Source organism: Hippopotamus amphibius, chromosome 2 (assembly GCF_030028045.1).
Source record: "Hippopotamus amphibius kiboko isolate mHipAmp2 chromosome 2, mHipAmp2.hap2, whole genome shotgun sequence".
In the NCBI taxonomy this organism is placed as follows: Eukaryota; Metazoa; Chordata; class Mammalia; order Artiodactyla; family Hippopotamidae; genus Hippopotamus; species Hippopotamus amphibius.
The window spans coordinates 221020665-221043728 of record NC_080187.1 but is presented as its reverse complement, the minus strand read 5'-3'; the positions used below and the strand labels follow the sequence as shown (position 1 = coordinate 221043728).

The following is a 23064-nucleotide window of genomic DNA, read 5'->3' as shown; positions in this document are numbered from 1 at the left end:
GTAAACTGAGGGCCCTGCAAAAGGCCTCGGGGCCACCAAGGACGGCCATGTCCTGCCCTCCGGGAGATACACTTTCGCCTTGCCAACTCCCTGACCAGGGGCCAAAGGGAAGCTTCGCAGATTTCACCTTTCCTTAAGCTGGCCGGCCCCACTACTGAGCACGTAGATCTCTTCGAGGCGCCTGTAAGACATTCTTTGGTGTCATTCCTCTGGCATGGGGCCCCCAGGCCTACACCAAAGGCACCAGCGCAGTGCGTCCACAGGGACCGCCAAAGCCCTCTTCTCCGTAGCCAGCCACAGGCAGCCCTTCAGGGACTAGAGATCTCCTTGAGAAGCCGAGGACAGCGCCTGCAGCACCATGATGACAGCCCGTCCAAGAAGTCACACTGCCCCGGGCCTCGCCATGCCCATACCGTCCTGTCTAGGCCATCGGCCATCTCACAGGATTCAATGTAGCACTCAGTCCTCGGCACAGTCCACAGTAACCCGATCGGCGCCACCACTGTGCCAGCAGTTGCAGTCGAGGACCTGCCAAGGGAACCACCGAGGCCTAATTCCTCAACCCCTCCCACCGCCACCTAACAATCCCGCCTCCCGGTCCCCACCGCCCTGACCCCGATCCCACCCCGTCTGCCACTCAAGAACCTCACCGAGCCAAGCGAGGAAGCGACAGGTGCCTGGCCTCCGGCTCAACTCAGAAACCACCCAAGCTTCCTCTCTTTGGCTTTGAAAAGCACTCTGGTCCCACAAGGGCCCCTTCCAATATGGGAACCCGGCAAAAACACACCTCTCCAAGCCTCGAGCTCACTGGGTCTAGGCCAGCACATGCTCCGACTCATACCACCAGCAGGCAGCCTGGCGGCCTCGCCATCCCTCACTGCACCGTCACCAAGCACCTCGCAGTCGTGGATGAGCCAGCCAATGCGTGGACACGGGCCGACCCTCAGCCGCGAGCCTCTCCAATACTGCCGCCCTGTGTGCTGTTTGCATGCGTGTCCACAAGGGGAAGCTGGCCCTCACCCCGACTATCCCCTAACCCCAGGGGAGGCAACGTGCTGGACCTCAGGTTCGATGAGGAGACAGTAGTGAGTGCTCACTCATTTTGTTCAGATTTTCCAAGGAATGCATATGAGGGGGTCATCATCGATCCGAGCACGTGCTGGGACGCCGCAAGAACCCAACAGCACAGGCTGGGCGGCTGCGAGGAGGAGCCAGTGACCTCGACATCATCCAACAGCATGGAGAATCCACAGCCCCCAGGCCACTCAGCAAGAGAAACAGTCCATCCACTCTGGAGCTCCTCGGCGGGTCCGAGGAACCCCTGGTATGCAATGAATGACACGTGTTGGGCCAGGGGAATGCGTACCATCCGTAGTGATCCCTGGCCAAGCTCAGCACCCTGGGCCCGTCGCACTTCTTCCGGGATTTCCTCGCACATCCAGTCTTCACACCACGCCAAGAAGGTCTGCCCATCTCAGCCGACGGCCAGCCGTGCCTGGCGACTGCACCTGAGAAGTGGGCAGCAATCACAGGCATGCTTTAGAACGCCACCCAGGTACTCAGAGAACAAGACCCAGGCCAACGGTACCCTGGGGGTGGGTAACGTTACCCTGCACCTGCTTCCCAAGGACCTTTGTCCCTTGGAGAAGACTCAATGCGGGCATGACAGACAACTCTTCAAAGGTACGCACGTACCAGTGCTTGTGTGCGTCAGGAGGTAAGTGAGTGGGCACCGGAGTGTGTTAGTCTCTGCGCAAAAGGGCGTCTAAGCGGCTTTCTGCGTGGGGCCCTGTAGGTGTGCCTGGGTCTCTGATTGTCTGTGTGCCCCTCTGCAAAGTCCTTGAACAGGCGAAGGCATGCCTGGAACACAGGGCCCTTGCCTCGGGATCCCCCACAGAATGGCAGAACACCCCTGCCACCTTCAAGAGCCCTCAGGCACACCCTGAACTTGAAGGGCTGCTGCAACCAGCACCGGGCTCCCGATCTCCAACAACCTTGCCTTCTGACCAGAGCACATAGACTCGATGGGGGCCGGCCTCTCACCCATGGGAGTGATGGCCCCAGAGTCGTGGAGACCCCGCCAGCTCCTAGCACACCTGATGTGCCCTTGACAGCCAGAGCCCATGCCACTGGGGACAACGGTACCTCGCACATGAAGGCCTTTGTCTCCGCCCTACACATGGCTACAGGGAAGATGCAGCCTGCCTTCTTCTCAAAGGCACTAAAGGACTTCAAGGCCAGGTGCCTCTTCCAGCCAACTAAGCCAAATTCCTATCCAGAGACGCGTGGGAAAGCTGACTATGGGAAGTGGTGGTCTTCAGACACCATGACCGGGAGTCGAACTCCTCGGACACCAGCCTACAGTCCCGGCCAGGTCCAGGCAGCTCCACGGCCCACCGCATCTACAGCCCTGACCCCCGAAGAAACGCTCAAACGCTCGAGCCCTTGTGCAAAGTTCCCATCTCCTGCCCGCAGGGCGACTCACTCCGACAGCAAACCTCAGACGCGATGCCCACACGGGGCACACTGAGCACCAGGGAAGACAGTCAGCAACCATGGCGGTGGCGACGAAGTCCACCGCATGCCAGGTGACCGCACGCCTCTTCTCCTACATAGCAACACCACCAAGGACCTCACAGAGATACAAGGTGCCAACCAAGAGGACGAGACACACACTTCAAACAGAAGCCCACTGCCGCGCAAGCAGACCAGGAACCCTGCCCAGGGAGCAAGTGGCTGTCCACGGCAACACACCTGGCACCACAACCACTGCCCCATCTCAGCCACACCTCCGGGCTTCCTCCCGTAAACTGAGGGCCCTGCAAAAGGCCTCGGGGCCCCCAAGGACGGCCATGTCGTGCCCTCCGGGAGATACACTTTCGCCTTGCCAACTCCCTGACCAGGGGCCAAAGGGAAGCTTCGCAGATTTCACCTTTCCTTAAGCTGGCCGGCCCCACTACTGAGCACGTAGATCTCTTCGAGGCGCCTGTAAGACATTCTTTGGTGTCATTCCTCTGGCATGGGGCCCCCAGGCCTACACCAAAGGCACCAGCGCAGTGCGTCCACAGGGACCGCCAAAGCCCTCTTCTCCGTAGCCAGCCACAGGCAGCCCTTCAGGGACTAGAGATCTCCTTGAGAAGCCGAGGACAGCGCCTGCAGCACCATGATGACAGCCCGTCCAAGAAGTCACACTGCCCCGGGCCTCGCCATGCCCATACCGTCCTGTCTAGGCCATCGGCCATCTCACAGGATTCAATGTAGCACTCAGTCCTCGGCACAGTCCACAGTAACCCGATCGGCGCCACCACTGTGCCAGCAGTTGCAGTCGAGGACCTGCCAAGGGAACCACCGAGGCCTAATTCCTCAACCCCTCCCACCGCCACCTAACAATCCCGCCTCCCGGTCCCCACCGCCCTGACCCCGATCCCACCCCGTCTGCCACTCAAGAACCTCACCGAGCCAAGCGAGGAAGCGACAGGTGCCTGGCCTCCGGCTCAACTCAGAAACCACCCAAGCTTCCTCTCTTTGGCTTTGAAAAGCACTCTGGTCCCACAAGGGCCCCTTCCAATATGGGAACCCGGCAAAAACACACCTCTCCAAGCCTCGAGCTCACTGGGTCTAGGCCAGCACATGCTCCGACTCATACCACCAGCAGGCAGCCTGGCGGCCTCGCCATCCCTCACTGCACCGTCACCAAGCACCTCGCAGTCGTGGATGAGCCAGCCAATGCGTGGACACGGGCCGACCCTCAGCCGCGAGCCTCTCCAATACTGCCGCCCTGTGTGCTGTTTGCATGCGTGTCCACAAGGGGAAGCTGGCCCTCACCCCGACTATCCCCTAACCCCAGGGGAGGCAACGTGCTGGACCTCAGGTTCGATGAGGAGACAGTAGTGAGTGCTCACTCATTTTGTTCAGATTTTCCAAGGAATGCATATGAGGGGGTCATCATCGATCCGAGCACGTGCTGGGACGCCGCAAGAACCCAACAGCACAGGCTGGGCGGCTGCGAGGAGGAGCCAGTGACCTCGACATCATCCAACAGCATGGAGAATCCACAGCCCCCAGGCCACTCAGCAAGAGAAACAGTCCATCCACTCTGGAGCTCCTCGGCGGGTCCGAGGAACCCCTGGTATGCAATGAATGACACGTGTTGGGCCAGGGGAATGCGTACCATCCGTAGTGATCCCTGGCCAAGCTCAGCACCCTGGGCCCGTCGCACTTCTTCCGGGATTTCCTCGCACATCCAGTCTTCACACCACGCCAAGAAGGTCTGCCCATCTCAGCCGACGGCCAGCCGTGCCTGGCGACTGCACCTGAGAAGTGGGCAGCAATCACAGGCATGCTTTAGAACGCCACCCAGGTACTCAGAGAACAAGACCCAGGCCAACGGTACCCTGGGGGTGGGTAACGTTACCCTGCACCTGCTTCCCAAGGACCTTTGTCCCTTGGAGAAGACTCAATGCGGGCATGACAGACAACTCTTCAAAGGTACGCACGTACCAGTGCTTGTGTGCGTCAGGAGGTAAGTGAGTGGGCACCGGAGTGTGTTAGTCTCTGCGCAAAAGGGCGTCTAAGCGGCTTTCTGCGTGGGGCCCTGTAGGTGTGCCTGGGTCTCTGATTGTCTGTGTGCCCCTCTGCAAAGTCCTTGAACAGGCGAAGGCATGCCTGGAACACAGGGCCCTTGCCTCGGGATCCCCCACAGAATGGCAGAACACCCCTGCCACCTTCAAGAGCCCTCAGGCACACCCTGAACTTGAAGGGCTGCTGCAACCAGCACCGGGCTCCCGATCTCCAACAACCTTGCCTTCTGACCAGAGCACATAGACTCGATGGGGGCCGGCCTCTCACCCATGGGAGTGATGGCCCCAGAGTCGTGGAGACCCCGCCAGCTCCTAGCACACCTGATGTGCCCTTGACAGCCAGAGCCCATGCCACTGGGGACAACGGTACCTCGCACATGAAGGCCTTTGTCTCCGCCCTACACATGGCTACAGGGAAGATGCAGCCTGCCTTCTTCTCAAAGGCACTAAAGGACTTCAAGGCCAGGTGCCTCTTCCAGCCAACTAAGCCAAATTCCTATCCAGAGACGCGTGGGAAAGCTGACTATGGGAAGTGGTGGTCTTCAGACACCATGACCGGGAGTCGAACTCCTCGGACACCAGCCTACAGTCCCGGCCAGGTCCAGGCAGCTCCACGGCCCACCGCATCTACAGCCCTGACCCCCGAAGAAACGCTCAAACGCTCGAGCCCTTGTGCAAAGTTCCCATCTCCTGCCCGCAGGGCGACTCACTCCGACAGCAAACCTCAGACGCGATGCCCACACGGGGCACACTGAGCACCAGGGAAGACAGTCAGCAACCATGGCGGTGGCGACGAAGTCCACCGCATGCCAGGTGACCGCACGCCTCTTCTCCTACATAGCAACACCACCAAGGACCTCACAGAGATACAAGGTGCCAACCAAGAGGACGAGACACACACTTCAAACAGAAGCCCACTGCCGCGCAAGCAGACCAGGAACCCTGCCTAGGGAGCAAGTGGCTGTCCACGGCAACACACCTGGCACCACAACCACTGCCCCATCTCAGCCACACCTCCGGGCTTCCTCCCGTAAACTGAGGGCCCTGCAAAAGGCCTCGGGGCCACCAAGGACGGCCATGTCGTGCCCTCCGGGAGATACACTTTCACCTTGCCAACTCCCTGACCAGGGGCCAAAGGGAAGCTTCGCAGATTTCACCTTTCCTTAAGCTGGCCGGCCCCACTACTGAGCACGTAGATCTCTTCGAGGCGCCTGTAAGACATTCTTTGGTGTCATTCCTCTGGCATGGGGCCCCCAGGGCTACACCAAAGGCACCAGCGCAGCGCGTCCACAGGGACCGCCAAAGCCCTCTTCTCCGTAGCCAGCCACAGGCAGCCCTTCAGGGACTAGAGATCTCCTTGAGAAGCCGAGGACAGCGCCTGCAGCACCATGATGACAGCCCGTCCAAGAAGTCACACTGCCCCGGGCCTCGCCATGCCCATACCGTCCTGTCTAGGCCATCGGCCATCTCACAGGATTCAATGTAGCACTCAGTCCTCGGCACAGTCCACAGTATCCCGATCGGCGCCACCACTGTGCCAGCAGTTGCAGTCGAGGACCTGCCAAGGGAACCACCGAGGCCTAATTCCTCAACCCCTCCCACCGCCACCTAACAATCCCGCCTCCTGGTCCCCACCGCCCTGACCCCGATCCCACCCCGTCTGCCACTCAAGAACCTCACCGAGCCAAGTGAGGAAGCGACAGGTGCCTGGCCTCCGGCTCAACTCAGAAACCACCCAAGCTTCCTCTCTTTGGCTTTGAAAAGCACCCTGCTCCCACAAGGGCCCCATCCAATATGGGAACCCGGCAAAAACACACCTCTCCAAGCCTCGAGCTCACTGGGTCTAGGCCAGCACATGCTCCGACTCATACCACCAGCAGGCAGCCTGGCGGCCTCGCCATCCCTCACTGCACAGTCACCAAGCACCTCGCAGTCGTGGATGGGCCAGCCAATGCGTGGACACGGGCCGACCCTCAGCCGCGAGCCTCTCCAATACTGCCGCCCTGTGTGCTGTTTGCATGCGTGTCCACAAGGGGAAGCTGGCCCTCACCCCTGACTATCCCCTAACCCCAGGGGAGGCAACGTGCAGGACCTCAGGTTCGATGAGGAGACGGTAGTGAGTGCTCACTCATTTTGTTCAGATTTTCCAAGGAATGCATATGAGGGGGTCATCATCGATCCGAGCACGTGCTGGGACGCCGCAAGAACCCAACAGCACAGGCTGGGCGGCTGCGAGGAGGAGCCAGTGACCTCGACATCATCCAACAGCATGGAGAATCCACAGCCCCCAGGCCACTCAGCAAGAGAAACAGTCCATCCACTCTGGAGCTCCTCGGCGGGTCCGAGGAACCCCTGGTATGCAATGAATGACACGTGTTGGGCCAGGGGAATGCGTACCATCCGTAGTGATCCCTGGCCAAGCTCAGCACCCTGGGCCCGTCGCACTTCTTCCGGGATTTCCTCGCACATCCAGTCTTCACACCACGCCAAGAAGGTCTGCCCATCTCAGCCGACGGCCAGCCGTGCCTGGCGACTGCACCTGAGAAGTGGGCAGCAATCACAGGCATGCTTTAGAACGCCACCCAGGTACTCAGAGAACAAGACCCAGGCCAACGGTACCCTGGGGGTGGGTAACGTTACCCTGCACCTGCTTCCCAAGGACCTTTGTCCCTTGGAGAAGACTCAATGCGGGCATGACAGACAACTCTTCAAAGGTACGCATGTACCAGTGCTTGTGTGCGTCAGGAGGTAAGTGAGTGGGCACCGGAGTGTGTTAGTCTCTGCGCAAAAGGGCGTCTAAGCGGCTTTCTGCGTGGGGCCCTGTAGGTGTGCCTGGGTCTCTGATTGTCTGTGTGCCCCTCTGCAAAGTCCTTGAACAGGCGAAGGCATGCCTGGAACACAGGGCCCTTGCCTCGGGATCCCCCACAGAATGGCAGAACACCCCTGCCACCTTCAAGAGCCCTCAGGCACACCCTGAACTTGAAGGGCTGCTGCAACCAGCACCGGGCTCCCGATCTCCAACAACCTTGCCTTCTGACCAGAGCACATAGACTCGATGGGGGCCGGCCTCTCACCCATGGGAGTGATGGCCCCAGAGTCGTGGAGACCCCGCCAGCTCCTAGCACACCTGATGTGCCCTTGACAGCCAGAGCCCATGCCACTGGGGACAACGGTACCTCGCACATGAAGGCCTTTGTCTCCGCCCTACACATGGCTACAGGGAAGATGCAGCCTGCCTTCTTCTCAAAGGCACTAAAGGACTTCAAGGCCAGGTGCCTCTTCCAGCCAACTAAGCCAAATTCCTATCCAGAGACGCGTGGGAAAGCTGACTATGGGAAGTGGTGGTCTTCAGACACCATGACCGGGAGTCGAACTCCTCGGACACCAGCCTACAGTCCCGGCCAGGTCCAGGCAGCTCCACGGCCCACCGCATCTACAGCCCTGACCCCCGAAGAAACGCTCAAACGCTCGAGCCCTTGTGCAAAGTTCCCATCTCCTGCCCGCAGGGCGACTCACTCCGACAGCAAACCTCAGACGCGATGCCCACACGGGGCACACTGAGCACCAGGGAAGACAGTCAGCAACCATGGCGGTGGCGACGAAGTCCGCCGCAAGCCAGGTGACCGCACGCCTCTTCTCCTACATAGCAACACCACCAAGGACCTCACAGAGATACAAGGTGCCAACCAAGAGGACGAGACACACACTTCAAACAGAAGCCCACTGCCGCGCAAGCAGACCAGGAACCCTGCCTAGGGAGCAAGTGGCTGTCCACGGCAACACACCTGGCACCACAACCACTGCCCCATCTCAGCCACACCTCCGGGCTTCCTCCCGTAAACTGAGGGCCCTGCAAAAGGCCTCGGGGCCACCAAGGACGGCCATGTCGTGCCCTCCGGGAGATACACTTTCACCTTGCCAACTCCCTGACCAGGGGCCAAAGGGAAGCTTCGCAGATTTCACCTTTCCTTAAGCTGGCCGGCCCCACTACTGAGCACGTAGATCTCTTCGAGGCGCCTGTAAGACATTCTTTGGTGTCATTCCTCTGGCATGGGGCCCCCAGGGCTACACCAAAGGCACCAGCGCAGCGCGTCCACAGGGACCGCCAAAGCCCTCTTCTCCGTAGCCAGCCACAGGCAGCCCTTCAGGGACTAGAGATCTCCTTGAGAAGCCGAGGACAGCGCCTGCAGCACCATGATGACAGCCCGTCCAAGAAGTCACACTGCCCCGGGCCTCGCCATGCCCATACCGTCCTGTCTAGGCCATCGGCCATCTCACAGGATTCAATGTAGCACTCAGTCCTCGGCACAGTCCACAGTATCCCGATCGGCGCCACCACTGTGCCAGCAGTTGCAGTCGAGGACCTGCCAAGGGAACCACCGAGGCCTAATTCCTCAACCCCTCCCACCGCCACCTAACAATCCCGCCTCCTGGTCCCCACCGCCCTGACCCCGATCCCACCCCGTCTGCCACTCAAGAACCTCACCGAGCCAAGTGAGGAAGCGACAGGTGCCTGGCCTCCGGCTCAACTCAGAAACCACCCAAGCTTCCTCTCTTTGGCTTTGAAAAGCACCCTGCTCCCACAAGGGCCCCATCCAATATGGGAACCCGGCAAAAACACACCTCTCCAAGCCTCGAGCTCACTGGGTCTAGGCCAGCACATGCTCCGACTCATACCACCAGCAGGCAGCCTGGCGGCCTCGCCATCCCTCACTGCACAGTCACCAAGCACCTCGCAGTCGTGGATGGGCCAGCCAATGCGTGGACACGGGCCGACCCTCAGCCGCGAGCCTCTCCAATACTGCCGCCCTGTGTGCTGTTTGCATGCGTGTCCACAAGGGGAAGCTGGCCCTCACCCCGACTATCCCCTAACCCCAGGGGAGGCAACGTGCTGGACCTCAGGTTCGATGAGGAGACAGTAGTGAGTGCTCACTCATTTTGTTCAGATTTTCCAAGGAATGCATATGAGGGGGTCATCATCGATCCGAGCACGTGCTGGGACGCCGCAAGAACCCAACAGCACAGGCTGGGCGGCTGCGAGGAGGAGCCAGTGACCTCGACATCATCCAACAGCATGGAGAATCCACAGCCCCCAGGCCACTCAGCAAGAGAAACAGTCCATCCACTCTGGAGCTCCTCGGCGGGTCCGAGGAACCCCTGGTATGCAATGAATGACACGTGTTGGGCCAGGGGAATGCGTACCATCCGTAGTGATCCCTGGCCAAGCTCAGCACCCTGGGCCCGTCGCACTTCTTCCGGGATTTCCTCGCACATCCAGTCTTCACACCACGCCAAGAAGGTCTGCCCATCTCAGCCGACGGCCAGCCGTGCCTGGCGACTGCACCTGAGAAGTGGGCAGCAATCACAGGCATGCTTTAGAACGCCACCCAGGTACTCAGAGAACAAGACCCAGGCCAACGGTACCCTGGGGGTGGGTAACGTTACCCTGCACCTGCTTCCCAAGGACCTTTGTCCCTTGGAGAAGACTCAATGCGGGCATGACAGACAACTCTTCAAAGGTACGCACGTACCAGTGCTTGTGTGCGTCAGGAGGTAAGTGAGTGGGCACCGGAGTGTGTTAGTCTCTGCGCAAAAGGGCGTCTAAGCGGCTTTCTGCGTGGGGCCCTGTAGGTGTGCCTGGGTCTCTGATTGTCTGTGTGCCCCTCTGCAAAGTCCTTGAACAGGCCAAGGCATGCCTGGAACACAGGGCCCTTGCCTCGGGATCCCCCACAGAATGGCAGAACACCCCTGCCACCTTCAAGAGCCCTCAGGCACACCCTGAACTTGAAGGGCTGCTGCAACCAGCACCGGGCTCCCGATCTCCAACAACCTTGCCTTCTGACCAGAGCACATAGACTCGATGGGGGCCGGCCTCTCACCCATGGGAGTGATGGCCCCAGAGTCGTGGAGACCCCGCCAGCTCCTAGCACACCTGATGTGCCCTTGACAGCCAGAGCCCATGCCACTGGGGACAACGGTACCTCGCACATGAAGGCCTTTGTCTCCGCCCTACACATGGCTACAGGGAAGATGCAGCCTGCCTTCTTCTCAAAGGCACTAAAGGACTTCAAGGCCAGGTGCCTCTTCCAGCCAACTAAGCCAAATTCCTATCCAGAGACGCGTGGGAAAGCTGACTATGGGAAGTGGTGGTCTTCAGACACCATGACCGGGAGTCGAACTCCTCGGACACCAGCCTACAGTCCCGGCCAGGTCCAGGCAGCTCCACGGCCCACCGCATCTACAGCCCTGACCCCCGAAGAAACGCTCAAACGCTCGAGCCCTTGTGCAAAGTTCCCATCTCCTGCCCGCAGGGCGACTCACTCCGACAGCAAACCTCAGACGCGATGCCCACACGGGGCACACTGAGCACCAGGGAAGACAGTCAGCAACCATGGCGGTGGCGACGAAGTCCACCGCATGCCAGGTGACCGCACGCCTCTTCTCCTACATAGCAACACCACCAAGGACCTCACAGAGATACAAGGTGCCAACCAAGAGGACGAGACACACACTTCAAACAGAAGCCCACTGCCGCGCAAGCAGACCAGGAACCCTGCCTAGGGAGCAAGTGGCTGTCCACGGCAACACACCTGGCACCACAACCACTGCCCCATCTCAGCCACACCTCCGGGCTTCCTCCCGTAAACTGAGGGCCCTGCAAAAGGCCTCGGGGCCACCAAGGACGGCCATGTCGTGCCCTCCGGGAGATACACTTTCACCTTGCCAACTCCCTGACCAGGGGCCAAAGGGAAGCTTCGCAGATTTCACCTTTCCTTAAGCTGGCCGGCCCCACTACTGAGCACGTAGATCTCTTCGAGGCGCCTGTAAGACATTCTTTGGTGTCATTCCTCTGGCATGGGGCCCCCAGGGCTACACCAAAGGCACCAGCGCAGCGCGTCCACAGGGACCGCCAAAGCCCTCTTCTCCGTAGCCAGCCACAGGCAGCCCTTCAGGGACTAGAGATCTCCTTGAGAAGCCGAGGACAGCGCCTGCAGCACCATGATGACAGCCCGTCCAAGAAGTCACACTGCCCCGGGCCTCGCCATGCCCATACCGTCCTGTCTAGGCCATCGGCCATCTCACAGGATTCAATGTAGCACTCAGTCCTCGGCACAGTCCACAGTATCCCGATCGGCGCCACCACTGTGCCAGCAGTTGCAGTCGAGGACCTGCCAAGGGAACCACCGAGGCCTAATTCCTCAACCCCTCCCACCGCCACCTAACAATCCCGCCTCCTGGTCCCCACCGCCCTGACCCCGATCCCACCCCGTCTGCCACTCAAGAACCTCACCGAGCCAAGTGAGGAAGCGACAGGTGCCTGGCCTCCGGCTCAACTCAGAAACCACCCAAGCTTCCTCTCTTTGGCTTTGAAAAGCACCCTGCTCCCACAAGGGCCCCATCCAATATGGGAACCCGGCAAAAACACACCTCTCCAAGCCTCGAGCTCACTGGGTCTAGGCCAGCACATGCTCCGACTCATACCACCAGCAGGCAGCCTGGCGGCCTCGCCATCCCTCACTGCACAGTCACCAAGCACCTCGCAGTCGTGGATGGGCCAGCCAATGCGTGGACACGGGCCGACCCTCAGCCGCGAGCCTCTCCAATACTGCCGCCCTGTGTGCTGTTTGCATGCGTGTCCACAAGGGGAAGCTGGCCCTCACCCCTGACTATCCCCTAACCCCAGGGGAGGCAACGTGCAGGACCTCAGGTTCGATGAGGAGACGGTAGTGAGTGCTCACTCATTTTGTTCAGATTTTCCAAGGAATGCATATGAGGGGGTCATCATCGATCCGAGCACGTGCTGGGACGCCGCAAGAACCCAACAGCACAGGCTGGGCGGCTGCGAGGAGGAGCCAGTGACCTCGACATCATCCAACAGCATGGAGAATCCACAGCCCCCAGGCCACTCAGCAAGAGAAACAGTCCATCCACTCTGGAGCTCCTCGGCGGGTCCGAGGAACCCCTGGTATGCAATGAATGACACGTGTTGGGCCAGGGGAATGCGTACCATCCGTAGTGATCCCTGGCCAAGCTCAGCACCCTGGGCCCGTCGCACTTCTTCCGGGATTTCCTCGCACATCCAGTCTTCACACCACGCCAAGAAGGTCTGCCCATCTCAGCCGACGGCCAGCCGTGCCTGGCGACTGCACCTGAGAAGTGGGCAGCAATCACAGGCATGCTTTAGAACGCCACCCAGGTACTCAGAGAACAAGACCCAGGCCAACGGTACCCTGGGGGTGGGTAACGTTACCCTGCACCTGCTTCCCAAGGACCTTTGTCCCTTGGAGAAGACTCAATGCGGGCATGACAGACAACTCTTCAAAGGTACGCATGTACCAGTGCTTGTGTGCGTCAGGAGGTAAGTGAGTGGGCACCGGAGTGTGTTAGTCTCTGCGCAAAAGGGCGTCTAAGCGGCTTTCTGCGTGGGGCCCTGTAGGTGTGCCTGGGTCTCTGATTGTCTGTGTGCCCCTCTGCAAAGTCCTTGAACAGGCGAAGGCATGCCTGGAACACAGGGCCCTTGCCTCGGGATCCCCCACAGAATGGCAGAACACCCCTGCCACCTTCAAGAGCCCTCAGGCACACCCTGAACTTGAAGGGCTGCTGCAACCAGCACCGGGCTCCCGATCTCCAACAACCTTGCCTTCTGACCAGAGCACATAGACTCGATGGGGGCCGGCCTCTCACCCATGGGAGTGATGGCCCCAGAGTCGTGGAGACCCCGCCAGCTCCTAGCACACCTGATGTGCCCTTGACAGCCAGAGCCCATGCCACTGGGGACAACGGTACCTCGCACATGAAGGCCTTTGTCTCCGCCCTACACATGGCTACAGGGAAGATGCAGCCTGCCTTCTTCTCAAAGGCACTAAAGGACTTCAAGGCCAGGTGCCTCTTCCAGCCAACTAAGCCAAATTCCTATCCAGAGACGCGTGGGAAAGCTGACTATGGGAAGTGGTGGTCTTCAGACACCATGACCGGGAGTCGAACTCCTCGGACACCAGCCTACAGTCCCGGCCAGGTCCAGGCAGCTCCACGGCCCACCGCATCTACAGCCCTGACCCCCGAAGAAACGCTCAAACGCTCGAGCCCTTGTGCAAAGTTCCCATCTCCTGCCCGCAGGGCGACTCACTCCGACAGCAAACCTCAGACGCGATGCCCACACGGGGCACACTGAGCACCAGGGAAGACAGTCAGCAACCATGGCGGTGGCGACGAAGTCCGCCGCAAGCCAGGTGACCGCACGCCTCTTCTCCTACATAGCAACACCACCAAGGACCTCACAGAGATACAAGGTGCCAACCAAGAGGACGAGACACACACTTCAAACAGAAGCCCACTGCCGCGCAAGCAGACCAGGAACCCTGCCTAGGGAGCAAGTGGCTGTCCACGGCAACACACCTGGCACCACAACCACTGCCCCATCTCAGCCACACCTCCGGGCTTCCTCCCGTAAACTGAGGGCCCTGCAAAAGGCCTCGGGGCCACCAAGGACGGCCATGTCGTGCCCTCCGGGAGATACACTTTCACCTTGCCAACTCCCTGACCAGGGGCCAAAGGGAAGCTTCGCAGATTTCACCTTTCCTTAAGCTGGCCGGCCCCACTACTGAGCACGTAGATCTCTTCGAGGCGCCTGTAAGACATTCTTTGGTGTCATTCCTCTGGCATGGGGCCCCCAGGGCTACACCAAAGGCACCAGCGCAGCGCGTCCACAGGGACCGCCAAAGCCCTCTTCTCCGTAGCCAGCCACAGGCAGCCCTTCAGGGACTAGAGATCTCCTTGAGAAGCCGAGGACAGCGCCTGCAGCACCATGATGACAGCCCGTCCAAGAAGTCACACTGCCCCGGGCCTCGCCATGCCCATACCGTCCTGTCTAGGCCATCGGCCATCTCACAGGATTCAATGTAGCACTCAGTCCTCGGCACAGTCCACAGTATCCCGATCGGCGCCACCACTGTGCCAGCAGTTGCAGTCGAGGACCTGCCAAGGGAACCACCGAGGCCTAATTCCTCAACCCCTCCCACCGCCACCTAACAATCCCGCCTCCTGGTCCCCACCGCCCTGACCCCGATCCCACCCCGTCTGCCACTCAAGAACCTCACCGAGCCAAGTGAGGAAGCGACAGGTGCCTGGCCTCCGGCTCAACTCAGAAACCACCCAAGCTTCCTCTCTTTGGCTTTGAAAAGCACCCTGCTCCCACAAGGGCCCCATCCAATATGGGAACCCGGCAAAAACACACCTCTCCAAGCCTCGAGCTCACTGGGTCTAGGCCAGCACATGCTCCGACTCATACCACCAGCAGGCAGCCTGGCGGCCTCGCCATCCCTCACTGCACAGTCACCAAGCACCTCGCAGTCGTGGATGGGCCAGCCAATGCGTGGACACGGGCCGACCCTCAGCCGCGAGCCTCTCCAATACTGCCGCCCTGTGTGCTGTTTGCATGCGTGTCCACAAGGGGAAGCTGGCCCTCACCCCTGACTATCCCCTAACCCCAGGGGAGGCAACGTGCAGGACCTCAGGTTCGATGAGGAGACGGTAGTGAGTGCTCACTCATTTTGTTCAGATTTTCCAAGGAATGCATATGAGGGGGTCATCATCGATCCGAGCACGTGCTGGGACGCCGCAAGAACCCAACAGCACAGGCTGGGCGGCTGCGAGGAGGAGCCAGTGACCTCGACATCATCCAACAGCATGGAGAATCCACAGCCCCCAGGCCACTCAGCAAGAGAAACAGTCCATCCACTCTGGAGCTCCTCGGCGGGTCCGAGGAACCCCTGGTATGCAATGAATGACACGTGTTGGGCCAGGGGAATGCGTACCATCCGTAGTGATCCCTGGCCAAGCTCAGCACCCTGGGCCCGTCGCACTTCTTCCGGGATTTCCTCGCACATCCAGTCTTCACACCACGCCAAGAAGGTCTGCCCATCTCAGCCGACGGCCAGCCGTGCCTGGCGACTGCACCTGAGAAGTGGGCAGCAATCACAGGCATGCTTTAGAACGCCACCCAGGTACTCAGAGAACAAGACCCAGGCCAACGGTACCCTGGGGGTGGGTAACGTTACCCTGCACCTGCTTCCCAAGGACCTTTGTCCCTTGGAGAAGACTCAATGCGGGCATGACAGACAACTCTTCAAAGGTACGCACGTACCAGTGCTTGTGTGCGTCAGGAGGTAAGTGAGTGGGCACCGGAGTGTGTTAGTCTCTGCGCAAAAGGGCGTCTAAGCGGCTTTCTGCGTGGGGCCCTGTAGGTGTGCCTGGGTCTCTGATTGTCTGTGTGCCCCTCTGCAAAGTCCTTGAACAGGCGAAGGCATGCCTGGAACACAGGGCCCTTGCCTCGGGATCCCCCACAGAATGGCAGAACACCCCTGCCACCTTCAAGAGCCCTCAGGCACACCCTGAACTTGAAGGGCTGCTGCAACCAGCACCGGGCTCCCGATCTCCAACAACCTTGCCTTCTGACCAGAGCACATAGACTCGATGGGGGCCGGCCTCTCACCCATGGGAGTGATGGCCCCAGAGTCGTGGAGACCCCGCCAGCTCCTAGCACACCTGATGTGCCCTTGACAGCCAGAGCCCATGCCACTGGGGACAACGGTACCTCGCACATGAAGGCCTTTGTCTCCGCCCTACACATGGCTACAGGGAAGATGCAGCCTGCCTTCTTCTCAAAGGCACTAAAGGACTTCAAGGCCAGGTGCCTCTTCCAGCCAACTAAGCCAAATTCCTATCCAGAGACGCGTGGGAAAGCTGACTATGGGAAGTGGTGGTCTTCAGACACCATGACCGGGAGTCGAACTCCTCGGACACCAGCCTACAGTCCCGGCCAGGTCCAGGCAGCTCCACGGCCCACCGCATCTACAGCCCTGACCCCCGAAGAAACGCTCAAACGCTCGAGCCCTTGTGCAAAGTTCCCATCTCCTGCCCGCAGGGCGACTCACTCCGACAGCAAACCTCAGACGCGATGCCCACACGGGGCACACTGAGCACCAGGGAAGACAGTCAGCAACCATGGCGGTGGCGACGAAGTCCACCGCATGCCAGGTGACCGCACGCCTCTTCTCCTACATAGCAACACCACCAAGGACCTCACAGAGATACAAGGTGCCAACCAAGAGGACGAGACACACACTTCAAACAGAAGCCCACTGCCGCGCAAGCAGACCAGGAACTCTGCCCAGGGAGCAAGTGGCTGTCCACGGCAACACACCTGGCACCACAACCACTGCCCCATCTCAGCCACACCTCCGGGCTTCCTCCCGTAAACTGAGGGCCCTGCAAAAGGCCTCGGGGCCCCCAAGGACGGCCATGTCCTGCCCTCCGGGAGATACACTTTCGCCTTGCCAACTCCCTGACCAGGGGCCAAAGGGAAGCTTCGCAGATTTCACCTTTCCTTAAGCTGGCCGGCCCCACTACTGAGCACGTAGATCTCTTCGAGGCGCCTGTAAGACATTCTTTGGTGTCATTCCTCTGGCATGGGGCCCCCAGGGCTACACCAAAGGCACCAGCGCAGCGCGTCCACAGGGACCACCAAAGCCCTCTTCTCCGTAGCCAGCCACAGGCAGCCCTTCAGGGACTAGAGATCTCCTTGAGAAGCCGAGGACAGCGCCTGCAGCACCATGATGACAGCCCGTCCAAGAAGTCACACTGCCCCGGGCCTCGCCATGCCCATACCGTCCTGTCTAGGCCATCGGCCATCTCACAGGATTCAATGTAGCACTCAGTCCTCGGCACAGTCCACAGTATCCCGATCGGCGCCACCACTGTGCCAGCAGTTGCAGTCGAGGACCTGCCAAGGGAACCACCGAGGCCTAATTCCTCAACCCCTCCCACCGCCACCTAACAATCCCGCCTCCCAGTCCCCACCGCCCTGACCCCGATCCCACCCCGTCTGCCACTCAAGAACCTCACCGAGCCAAGTGAGGAAGCGACAGGTGCCTGGCCTCCGGCTCAACTCAGAAACCACCCAAGCTTCCTCTCTTTGGCTTTGAAAAGCACCCTGGTCCCACAAGGGCCCCATCCAATATGGGAACCCGGCAAAAACACACCTCTCCAAGCCTCGAGCTCACTGGGTCTAGGCCAGCACATGCTCCGACTCATACCACCAGCAGGCAGCCTGGCGGCCTCGCCATCCCTCACTGCACCGTCACCAAGCACCTCGCAGTCGTGGATGAGCCAGCCAATGCGTGGACACGGGCCGACCCTCAGCCGCTAGCCTCTCCAATACTGCCGCCCTGTGTGCTGTTTGCATGCGTGTCCACAAGGGGAAGCTGGCCCTCACCCCTGACTATCCCCTAACCCCAGGGGAGGCAACGTGCTGGACCTCAGGTTCAATGAGGAGACGGTAGTGAGTGCTCACTCATTTTGTTCAGATTTTCCAAGGAATGCATATGAGGGGGTCATCATCGATCCGAGCACGTGCTGGGACGCCGCAAGAACCCAACAGCACAGGCTGGGCGGCTGCGAGGAGGAGCCAGTGACCTCGACATCATCCAACAGCATGGAGAATCCACAGCCCCCAGGCCACTCAGCAAGAGAAACAGTCCATCCACTCTGGAGCTCCTCGGCGGGTCCGAGGAACCCCTGGTATGCAATGAATGACACGTGTTGGGCCAGGGGAATGCGTACCATCCGTAGTGATCCCTGGCCAAGCTCAGCACCCTGGGCCCGTCGCACTTCTTCCGGGATTTCCTCGCACATCCAGTCTTCACACCACGCCAAGAAGGTCTGCCCATCTCAGCCGACGGCCAGCCGTGCCTGGCGACTGCACCTGAGAAGTGGGCAGCAATCACAGGCATGCTTTAGAACGCCACCCAGGTACTCAGAGAACAAGACCCAGGCCAACGGTACCCTGGGGGTGGGTAACGTTACCCTGCACCTGCTTCCCAAGGACCTTTGTCCCTTGGAGAAGACTCAATGCGGGCATGACAGACAACTCTTCAAAGGTACGCACGTACCAGTGCTTGTGTGCGTCAGGAGGTAAGCGAGTGGGCACCGGAGTGTGTTAGTCTCTGCGCAAAAGGGCGTCTAAGCGGCTTTCTGCGTGGGGCCCTGTAGGTGTGCCTGGGTCTCTGATTGTCTGTGTGCCCCTCTGCAAAGTCCTTGAACAGGCGAAGGCATGCCTGGAACACAGGGCCCTTGCCTCGGGATCCCCCACAGAATGGCAGAACACCCCTGCCACCTTCAAGAGCCCTCAGGCACACCCTGAACTTGAAGGGCTGCTGCAACCAGCACCGGGCTCCCGATCTCCAACAACCTTGCCTTCTGACCAGAGCACATAGACTCGATGGGGGCCGGCCTCTCACCCATGGGAGTGATGGCCCCAGAGTCGTGGAGACCCCGCCAGCTCCTAGCACACCTGATGTGCCCTTGACAGCCAGAGCCCATGCCACTGGGGACAATGGTACCTCGCACATGAAGGCCTTTGTCTCCGCCCTACACATGGCTACAGGGAAGATGCAGCCTGCCTTCTTCTCAAAGGCACTAAAGGACTTCAAGGCCAGGTGCCTCTTCCAGCCAACTAAGCCAAATTCCTATCCAGAGACGCGTGGGAAAGCTGACTATGGGAAGTGGTGGTCTTCAGACACCATGACCGGGAGTCGAACTCCTCGGACACCAGCCTACAGTCCCGGCCAGGTCCAGGCAGCTCCACGGCCCACCGCATCTACAGCCCTGACCCCCGAAGAAACGCTCAAACGCTCGAGCCCTTGTGCAAAGTTCCCATCTCCTGCCCGCAGGGCGACTCACTCCGACAGCAAACCTCAGACGCGATGCCCACACGGGGCACACTGAGCACCAGGGAAGACAGTCAGCAACCATGGCGGTGGCGACGAAGTCCACCGCATGCCAGGTGACCGCACGCCTCTTCTCCTACATAGCAACACCACCAAGGACCTCACAGAGATACAAGGTGCCAACCAAGAGGACGAGACACACACTTCAAACAGAAGCCCACTGCCGCGCAAGCAGACCAGGAACCCTGCCCAGGGAGCAAGTGGCTGTCCACGGCAACACACCTGGCACCACAACCACTGCCCCATCTCAGCCACACCTCCGGGCTTCCTCCCGTAAACTGAGGGCCCTGCAAAAGGCCTCGGGGCCCCCAAGGACGGCCATGTCCTGCCCTCCGGGAGATACACTTTCGCCTTGCCAACTCCCTGACCAGGGGCCAAAGGGAAGCTTCGCAGATTTCACCTTTCCTTAAGCTGGCCGGCCCCACTACTGAGCACGTAGATCTCTTCGAGGCGCCTGTAAGACATTCTTTGGTGTCATTCCTCTGGCATGGGGCCCCCAGGGCTACACCAAAGGCACCAGCGCAGCGCGTCCACAGGGACCGCCAAAGCCCTCTTCTCCGTAGGCAGCCACAGGCAGCCCTTCAGGGACTAGAGATCTCCTTGAGAAGCCGAGGACAGCGCCTGCAGCACCATGATGACAGCCCGTCCAAGAAGTCACACTGCCCCGGGCCTCGCCATGCCCATACCGTCCTGTCTAGGCCATCGGCCATCTCACAGGATTCAATGTAGCACTCAGTCCTCGGCACAGTCCACAGTATCCCGATCGGCGCCACCACTGTGCCAGCAGTTGCAGTCGAGGACCTGCCAAGGGAACCACCGAGGCCTAATTCCTCAACCCCTCCCACCGCCACCTAACAATCCCACCTCCCAGTCCCCACCGCCCTGACCCCGATCCCACCCCGTCTGCCACTCAAGAACCTCACCGAGCCAAGTGAGGAAGCGACAGGTGCCTGGCCTCCGGCTCAACTCAGAAACCACCCAAGCTTCCTCTCTTTGGCTTTGAAAAGCACCCTGGTCCCACAAGGGCCCCATCCAATATGGGAACCCGGCAAAAACACACCTCTCCAAGCCTCGAGCTCACTGGGTCTAGGCCAGCACATGCTCCGACTCATACCACCAGCAGGCAGCCTGGCGGCCTCGCCATCCCTCACTGCACAGTCACCAAGCACCTCGCAGTCGTGGATGGGCCAGCCAATGCGTGGACACGGGCCGACCCTCAGCCGCGAGCCTCTCCAATACTGCCGCCCTGTGTGCTGTTTGCATGCGTGTCCACAAGGGGAAGCTGGCCCTCACCCCTGACTATCCCCTAACCCCAGGGGAGGCAACGTGCAGGACCTCAGGTTCGATGAGGAGACGGTAGTGAGTGCTCACTCATTTTGTTCAGATTTTCCAAGGAATGCATATGAGGGGGTCATCATCGATCCGAGCACGTGCTGGGACGCCGCAAGAACCCAACAGCACAGGCTGGGCGGCTGCGAGGAGGAGCCAGTGACCTCGACATCATCCAACAGCATGGAGAATCCACAGCCCCCAGGCCACTCAGCAAGAGAAACAGTCCATCCACTCTGGAGCTCCTCGGCGGGTCCGAGGAACCCCTGGTATGCAATGAATGACACGTGTTGGGCCAGGGGAATGCGTACCATCCGTAGTGATCCCTGGCCAAGCTCAGCACCCTGGGCCCGTCGCACTTCTTCCGGGATTTCCTCGCACATCCAGTCTTCACACCACGCCAAGAAGGTCTGCCCATCTCAGCCGACGGCCAGCCGTGCCTGGCGACTGCACCTGAGAAGTGGGCAGCAATCACAGGCATGCTTTAGAACGCCACCCAGGTACTCAGAGAACAAGACCCAGGCCAACGGTACCCTGGGGGTGGGTAACGTTACCCTGCACCTGCTTCCCAAGGACCTTTGTCCCTTGGAGAAGACTCAATGCGGGCATGACAGACAACTCTTCAAAGGTACGCACGTACCAGTGCTTGTGTGCGTCAGGAGGTAAGTGAGTGGGCACCGGAGTGTGTTAGTCTCTGCGCAAAAGGGCGTCTAAGCGGCTTTCTGCGTGGGGCCCTGTAGGTGTGCCTGGGTCTCTGATTGTCTGTGTGCCCCTCTGCAAAGTCCTTGAACAGGCGAAGGCATGCCTGGAACACAGGGCCCTTGCCTCGGGATCCCCCACAGAATGGCAGAACACCCCTGCCACCTTCAAGAGCCCTCAGGCACACCCTGAACTTGAAGGGCTGCTGCAACCAGCACCGGGCTCCCGATCTCCAACAACCTTGCCTTCTGACCAGAGCACATAGACTCGATGGGGGCCGGCCTCTCACCCATGGGAGTGATGGCCCCAGAGTCGTGGAGACCCCGCCAGCTCCTAGCATACCTGATGTGCCCTTGACAGCCAGAGCCCATGCCACTGGGGACAACGGTACCTCGCACATGAAGGCCTTTGTCTCCGCCCTACACATGGCTACAGGGAAGATGCAGCCTGCCTTCTTCTCAAAGGCACTAAAGGACTTCAAGGCCAGGTGCCTCTTCCAGCCAACTAAGCCAAATTCCTATCCAGAGACGCGTGGGAAAGCTGACTATGGGAAGTGGTGGTCTTCAGACACCATGACCGGGAGTCGAACTCCTCGGACACCAGCCTACAGTCCCGGCCAGGTCCAGGCAGCTCCACGGCCCACCGCATCTACAGCCCTGACCCCCGAAGAAACGCTCAAACGCTCGAGCCCTTGTGCAAAGTTCCCATCTCCTGCCCGCAGGGCGACTCACTCCGACAGCAAACCTCAGACGCGATGCCCACACGGGGCACACTGAGCACCAGGGAAGACAGTCAGCAACCATGGCGGTGGCGACGAAGTCCACCGCATGCCAGGTGACCGCACGCCTCTTCTCCTACATAGCAACACCACCAAGGACCTCACAGAGATACAAGGTGCCAACCAAGAGGACGAGACACACACTTCAAACAGAAGCCCACTGCCGCGCAAGCAGACCAGGAACCCTGCCAAGGGAGCAAGTGGCTGTCCACGGCAACACACCTGGCACCACAACCACTGCCCCATCTCAGCCACACCTCCGGGCTTCCTCCCGTAAACTGAGGGCCCTGCAAAAGGCCTCGGGGCCCCCAAGGACGGCCATGTCCTGCCCTCCGGGAGATACACTTTCGCCTTGCCAACTCCCTGACCAGGGGCCAAAGGGAAGCTTCGCAGATTTCACCTTTCCTTAAGCTGGCCGGCCCCACTACTGAGCACGTAGATCTCTTCGAGGCGCCTGTAAGACATTCTTTGGTGTCATTCCTCTGGCATGGGGCCCCCAGGGCTACACCAAAGGCACCAGCGCAGCGCGTCCACAGGGACCGCCAAAGCCCTCTTCTCCGTAGCCAGCCACAGGCAGCCCTTCAGGGACTAGAGATCTCCTTGAGAAGCCGAGGACAGCGCCTGCAGCACCATGATGACAGCCCGTCCAAGAAGTCACACTGCCCCGGGCCTCGCCATGCCCATACCGTCCTGTCTAGGCCATCGGCCATCTCACAGGATTCAATGTAGCACTCAGTCCTCGGCACAGTCCACAGTATCCCGATCGGCGCCACCACTGTGCCAGCAGTTGCAGTCGAGGACCTGCCAAGGGAACCACCGAGGCCTAATTCCTCAACCCCTCCCACCGCCACCTAACAATCCCACCTCCCGGTCCCCACCGCCCTGACCCCGA

General features: G+C 60.2%; 8 non-coding genes across 8 annotated transcripts; all 8 read right to left on the bottom strand.

The window, feature by feature from the left end:
• Nucleotides 1-1057: 1057 nt before the first annotated feature.
• LOC130847195 (small nucleolar RNA SNORD116) lies at nt 1058-1150 on the bottom strand. The gene has a single exon (XR_009051987.1). It is a non-coding gene; the product is annotated as a small nucleolar RNA SNORD116 (small nucleolar RNA).
• Nucleotides 1151-3862: 2712 nt separating this feature from the next.
• LOC130847194 (small nucleolar RNA SNORD116) lies at nt 3863-3955 on the bottom strand. Its single transcript, XR_009051986.1, has one exon. It is a non-coding gene; the product is annotated as a small nucleolar RNA SNORD116 (small nucleolar RNA).
• Nucleotides 3956-6668: 2713 nt separating this feature from the next.
• LOC130847148 (small nucleolar RNA SNORD116) lies at nt 6669-6761 on the bottom strand. The gene has a single exon (XR_009051940.1). It is a non-coding gene; the product is annotated as a small nucleolar RNA SNORD116 (small nucleolar RNA).
• A 2712-nt stretch (nt 6762-9473) lies between these two features.
• Nucleotides 9474-9566, bottom strand: LOC130847193 (small nucleolar RNA SNORD116). The gene has a single exon (XR_009051985.1). It is a non-coding gene; the product is annotated as a small nucleolar RNA SNORD116 (small nucleolar RNA).
• Nucleotides 9567-12279: 2713 nt separating this feature from the next.
• On the bottom strand, nt 12280-12372 carry LOC130847147 (small nucleolar RNA SNORD116). Its single transcript, XR_009051939.1, has one exon. It is a non-coding gene; the product is annotated as a small nucleolar RNA SNORD116 (small nucleolar RNA).
• A 2713-nt stretch (nt 12373-15085) lies between these two features.
• On the bottom strand, nt 15086-15178 carry LOC130847146 (small nucleolar RNA SNORD116). The gene has a single exon (XR_009051938.1). It is a non-coding gene; the product is annotated as a small nucleolar RNA SNORD116 (small nucleolar RNA).
• Nucleotides 15179-17891: 2713 nt separating this feature from the next.
• Nucleotides 17892-17984, bottom strand: LOC130847192 (small nucleolar RNA SNORD116). Its single transcript, XR_009051984.1, has one exon. It is a non-coding gene; the product is annotated as a small nucleolar RNA SNORD116 (small nucleolar RNA).
• A 2713-nt stretch (nt 17985-20697) lies between these two features.
• On the bottom strand, nt 20698-20790 carry LOC130847143 (small nucleolar RNA SNORD116). The gene has a single exon (XR_009051936.1). It is a non-coding gene; the product is annotated as a small nucleolar RNA SNORD116 (small nucleolar RNA).
• Between the last annotated feature and the right edge of the window lie 2274 nt (nt 20791-23064).